The following is a 6,821-nucleotide window of genomic DNA, read 5'->3' as shown; positions in this document are numbered from 1 at the left end:
ATTTTCTCGCTTGTTAACTAGTTTTGCACGGCTTGTTATTTAATCTGCGAGGTCTGTTCCAGTTAGCACGCAATTGCAAAACTTCATTTAATTCTCGTTCTATAAAGTGCGTTTACGCAAACATATTCATTTACATTATCATAGATGTGGTGTTACATGACTCATTAAGTGTCTTTTATTCATTGTATCACTATAACGGTAGGTTGGTTACAAAGCATGTAACACTTGATACCTTCAGTTATGTGCTTTGTTAAGATAAAATGTGTCTTTTCTCACAAGTGAGTTTTCTTTTATCACATGTGTTCCATTGTTTAAGATGTTTTATTAATGCTTTGGTGTATTTTGATTTAATACTTACCGCTAACTATTACTTTTTTATATTCCTAACACATTTTATATCTTTTGTTGTAATTTTTAGCAAGGTATCTTGCAATGTTTTCTTTCCATATGCTAATTATTTAACTGGTGTTTTATTTGATGTATTTTTTTTGTTTATACCCCCTCTTTGAGGTGTGATGAATAAAGAGAGAAAAAAATTCGGATTTATAACACTAGAATCAGGGGTTCGATTCCCCTCGGTGAGCTGAGCATATAGCTTTGCTATAAGAAAACATACACAAACCTATTAAAATAGCCTCAAAGTTCAGAGGAAAGGCAATGTTTAATGGTTGCACAATGTAAATTGAAGCATAAGATATTGTTCACTCTTTTATATATTACAGAAGTCAAAATATTTCAAAAGAATCTCGAAAAAACAAACAGAATTTCGTAAGATATTACGTGGAAAAATATAACGTGTTATCTAAAATAGCGCCCTTTATCTGTTGTACTGATATTTAAGAAGGATTGGGATGTTTATATGTTACGAAACATAGAATAAACCTATTTTTTTTAGTTTAAGTATTTATTTTTGATTAATGAGCGTTTGTGTGAACACAAAGCTGCACAATGGGCTCTGTGTAGTCTGCCCACCACAATATCGAAACCCGCTTTTTACGGTTGTAAGTCCACAGACATACTGCTGTACCACTGGGGAATTTGTGAGAAATAGATAACAGCTTTTTTTCACATATCTTAACACCTTTCACTTTTCAATGACTCCCAAAAGTATTTCCATGTGAATTCTGAGTACTTTTGCATCAGTGTCCACGATGAACTTAAAACGTATGTGCAACTTAATTGAAAGTTTAGAGAAAGTAACTCTACATCCAAGTCGAATATAAATTGCTAAAAACAAGAAGTTGACTACTTGAATTGTAACTTAAATGAAAAGATAGATTACTTCATTATCTGAAATAGAAAATTTGTAAACAAAAAGTAGTTAAAATATAACGGTATTTCAAGGGTCTGATGTATTTAAATAGAATGGATTTCACAATTTTAAAATACTTCAAACTGTTTGAGAAGCCTAAAAAGTCAAAGATGTAACTTCCTAAAAGCTGTTAATATTTGAGTGTAAAGCTACAAATTGGACTATCTGCGCTTTGTTCAATGCAAGGAATTAAGCCCTAGATTTTAGCATCGTAAGTCGTAAACTAACTGTTGATTCCGAAAGTGAAACGCTTTATAAAGGACTAAAAATATAAATGATATATGCGTATACGTTTGTGATATTCAAATAATTAAGATACATATCAACAGAAGCACCTACATTACGTGGCCAAAAGTATATGGACACCCGACCATCACACCCATACGTGCTTGTTGAACATCTCATTCCATAACCACGGACATTAATATGGAGTTGGTCCCCTTGTTGCTATAACAGGCTCAACTCTTCTGGGAAGACTTTCACTATATTTTGTAACATGGCTGCGGTGATTCGCTCCTATTCAGCCAAGAGCATTAGTGAGTTCAGGCACTGATGTCAGGCGAGAAGGCCTGGCTCGCAGTCGGCGTTCCAATTCATCTCAAAGGTGTTCGATGAGGTTGAGGTCAGGGCTCTGTGCAGGCCACTTAAGTTCTTCCACATCAACCTCTCCAAACCATGTCATAATGGACCTTGCTTTGTGCACGGAGGCATTGTCTTGCTAAAACAAAATAGGAGCCTTCCCAAATTGTTGCCACAAAGTTGGAAGCACACAATTCTCTAGAATGGCATTTTATGCTGTAGCATTAAGATTTCCCTTCACTAGAATTAAAGAGTGTAGTACAAACCATGAAAAATAGCCCCAGATCATTATTCCTTCTCCAAAAAACTTTACAGTTGGCACTATGCATTCAGGCAGGTAGCATTCTTCTGGCATCCGCCAACCCATATTCGTCCGTCAAACTGCCAGATAGTGAAGCGTGATTCATGACTCTATAGAACATGTTTCCACTGCTCCAAAGTCCAATGGCGGTGTGCTTTACATCACTCTAGCCGACGCTTGGCATTGCACATGGTGATTTTACGTTTGTGTTCAGCTGCTCGGCCATGGAAACCCATTTCTTGAAGCTCCTGATGAAAAGTTCTTGTGCTGACGTTGCTTTTAAAGGCAGTTTGGAACTCGGTGAGTGTTGAAACTGTAGACAGACGATTTTTACGCTCTACGCGCTTCAGCACTCGGCGGTCCCATTCTATGAGCTTGTTTGGCCTACCGCTTCGTGGCTGAGCTGTTGTTGCTTCTAGACGTTTCCACTTCACAATAACAGCATTTGCAAAGAACAAAGGATTCGGTATAATTTGAGTGTATTCAACTAATTTATGTAATTGACGCGTCGACGATCGTGTAAAAATAAAGAAATGAACTTTATTCACAATTAATATAGTTAAATGAAACTATGCCAGTAGAAGAAAGATTAATGATGGGTAGTAGATAGTCAACACTATTACACTGTAGTATTAGACAGCAATAAAAGATAAAAATACTACAAGAAGATTTGGGATAGTGGGTACAGTGTATACTTTATTGAAGGTTTGAGTTAGAAACAGAACAAAAATTGTAAATGTTGAAAGTACAAGTAATCCTGTTGATTCGAAGATGGCTAACAAAAAGGAGTAAGAGGACTTTTATACCATTACCTCACATCTCTGCTACTAAAATCGGTATTTTTTAAATAAAGACGGAATACATTTCAAAAGAAAATACGATCCCCGTGAGAGTAGCCTTTCATATTCGGAACATATTGGTTCTTCAGGCACTTCACACAGCAACATGTTTAAATGACATGATAATTCCTTTTGGAACACAATCTATGTACAAGATCATACAAGGTAACTAACTAACAAATTTTCACACTAATGAATGCAACCGTCTAAATGTTGTACGCTATGCATAGAACTAAAGTATTTTTAATTGTGAAAGGCCTTAGTTGATGTTTTTGTTGTTTTGAATTAAGCACAATTCAAGGGCGCCACGGGTATCGGAACCTGGATTTTAGCGTTGTAAGTCCGCAGACATACTGCTGAGCCACTGGAGGGCGCCTTATTTGATATTCAAATAAATTACAATAATCATTAATCTTATTATTGGATATACATAGTTTAAAGACGAAGAAACTGGTATTGCTATTAGGCTGAATATTTCTCACCTGGAGATCTGCGAACATGCAGACTTCTTTGACCCTGTACAAAGAAATGTCTCGTCACTGAATAACACCTTCCTCCATTGTTCTTGCGTCCAATTCTTGTATTTCAGACCCCATTGATACCGTTTTTTCTTCAATGAGTTGGTAAGAAGTTGTTTTTTGACTGGTCTCCTTACCCTTCTAACGCAATTTCGAATGACGTAATATTCCTCAAAATTTCGTCATATATCCCAAAAATAGATCGACCGTACTGCAAAACACAGCTAATGACACCGTCTGTGTGAAAAAAATGACTATTAAAGGAAATCAACGGGTCCTGCGAGCCTATACCGGCCGCCATGTTGATAATATTGTAAAATGACCATTTGTTTCAATTAATTTGCACCAGGGTGTAGGTCTAACTTATTTCTATTTGGTTAACATGTGTTCAGGGTTACTGATGAGGAGTGAAATTATGCAAAACTAGCACAACCCAATAACAAACGTTGATCAAAGTGAAGATTGAACTGGAACTCCCTTGGATTTAAATTTCGAGAATAAAGAATTTTCGGAATAGAAATTTCATTTATTAATCGATTCTAGCTTCATCTAAATTAAATTATAGTAAAAACATTCATCCAATAGAATGATTTGATATGTAGTTTTTTAAAGATAATACAGGTAAGAAATGTTACCAGAAAATGTCTCTGTTTTATTTGTCATGGAGCTGGCAATGTCTCTAAAAAAAAAGCAATAAAAAAAAACAGAGTCAACTTTACATAGTAAAGCTTCATCCAATATCCATAAGTTTAAAAAGAATTGGTAAAATGTATCTCAATTTTACAACTAAATAAATTTTGAATATGCAACTCAATATCATAAAATATGCTTCAATACCATTGGTTCAGCATTGTTTGGTGCTACTACTGCCACCTTTAGAAGTATTTCAGAAATATTTTCATTCAGTATGAGTACATTTACCGCAGTTAATATTATTTAGTAGTTTCTCATATTGCGATAAAACATAGAGTTTAGAACAAATGATATACACTGTTATATGTGACCGTAGTGCATCGTTTATTTCTATAATATATGTGTTTGTTTATTTTTTACCTAAGACAATGTAATGTCGTAACTAAAATATGTAACGTCGTGAAAGTTTAAGTATCATCAGCTTTTCCTTTTTAGTTTGTACAAGTTTTCAAGAAATTCAGCGAAGATAGCTCTTTTTGTAGTTTAGAGCAAAAACAAAAATTCACAGAGAATAGCTTGATGACCAGTGCTACTAGCGCCATCTTTGGAGATATTACTTACATATTTTCGTTCACCATGAGTATGTGAAATACGTCAAATAAAAGTATTCGATAATATTTCATATCGTGATGGAACACAAGCTCTAGAATGAATTATAGATACAGTTCGATAGGACTTTAATAAATCGTTTATTTCCATAATGTAATATTGTTTATTCTGATTGTATTTCTATCTAAGACAATGAACTATCAGAAATAACTTAAGCCAGTTCACGTAGGGTGAAATATCTGCAGCTTTTCCCTTTATAGTTTATACAAGATTATGAGAAAACCTATAAATAAGGAATTTATCAGTATCTTTAAAAAAAGCCTCCAATAAAACATCAGAGAAGAAAGGGCCACTCTTTTTCAAAATACGAAACAATTTATAACAAAATCGTTTCTGTTGCAAAACCGATAACGAAACGTTGGTTTGTTTTAAATTTTTATTTTATTTTTTGAAAAAATAACTACAAATTAGCAAGAATTACAAAAACAAACATTCTGTCGCTCAAAAGTTTTTAACGTATAGAGCAATAAGTAGTTGTGATAGGCTTGTATGTGATTTCGCCTAACGTTTTGTTTTGTTTTGACTTTCGCGCAAAGCTACTCAAGAGCTATCTGCGCTAGCTGTCCCTACTTTAGTTGTGTAAGACTAGAGGGAAGCCAGCTAGTCATCGCCACCTACCACCAACTCTTGGGCTACTCTTTTGTTAACAAATAGTGGGCTTGATCGTTACATTATAACGCCACCACAGCTGAAAGGGCGAGCATGTTTAGTGCGAGGGGATTCAAACCCGCGACCGTCAGATGACGAGTCAAACGCATTAACCCACCTGGCCATGCTGGGAGAGGAAACGTTGGTTGAAATAATAATAATTATTATTATTATCTAGAGCAGGAATTGACAACTCAATGACCACTGGCTACATGTAGCTACTGGGTAGCACAGATGTGGCCAGCTCGACTTTAGGAATCAACTTTTTCTATAATTTATTTTTATCACAAATTTGGTAATCAGCAACTGCACTGCCTCACATCATTGCTAATTTGGCACGCTTCATCACTGCCACATACTCCTCTCATTTTGTAACGTCAGTCTGGTTTAGATGTTTGTTATCGAGTGTGCATTGTTTTACATGCGCTTGCAAACATATTTTTATTGTGCAACTTTCAAGTGTTTAAATATATTTTGTTTTTAATTCAATAACAGAGATAAGTGGATAATTCGAAAACGAAAGAATCCAGATGATGATGAACACTCAGAAAATAAAAACAATTTAATTGATTGTGGCATTACTGTCGATAACAGAATGACGCATCACTGGAAAAACGTGAAACAAGAATTTAATTAAAGTTGGTAGTTGAAATTTGCAGTGATTGAAGTAATTAATGAGCCAGTGTGTGGTTTGTGTAATAAAGTTTTTAGGAATAATAAAGTATACAATCTGAAACAACATTGTAACAATTTTCAGAACGAATTTGATGTCAAATTTCCAGTTGATAGCAAAAATCGTATGAATGAAATTAGTTGTCTAAAACACAACTTCATGAACAAAGAGAGGCCTAAAAGATTTTTATCATCGATAGATTTAGTTACGTTAGCTCGCTATAAAGTAGTTTGAATTCTAGCTCAAAGAAATTAAGCATTTTCTGATGCTGAACCAGTAAAAGAAATATTGATTGTGGTCATTGAAACTCTGTTGGAGAATTATGACTCAAAAATAAAAGATGGCATTCTTCAAAAGGTAAATAATTTGCAATTAAGTCGAAGAACCATTGTCCACATAATGCTAGAGTTAGCGAAAGACATAGAAAATCAGTTGCTTGAATAACTAAAAGACTGCATTTTTGTTCATCACTAGATGAGCCGAGAGATGTTAGTGACATTGCACAGTTGATATTTTGAGTTTGATATATAACTTCAGATCTTCAAGTAAGGGAAGAAATGTTTGGCCTTTGTGGATTACGAGTTCAAACGTGGAAGAAAATCCTTGAAAAAATTCTTTAAATGTCAAAAAAATCCAATCTGGATTTTAA

Source organism: Tachypleus tridentatus, chromosome 11, assembly GCF_004210375.1.
Source record: "Tachypleus tridentatus isolate NWPU-2018 chromosome 11, ASM421037v1, whole genome shotgun sequence".
In the NCBI taxonomy this organism is placed as follows: Eukaryota; Metazoa; Arthropoda; class Merostomata; order Xiphosura; family Limulidae; genus Tachypleus; species Tachypleus tridentatus.
Note: the sequence above shows the minus strand (reverse complement) of the source record.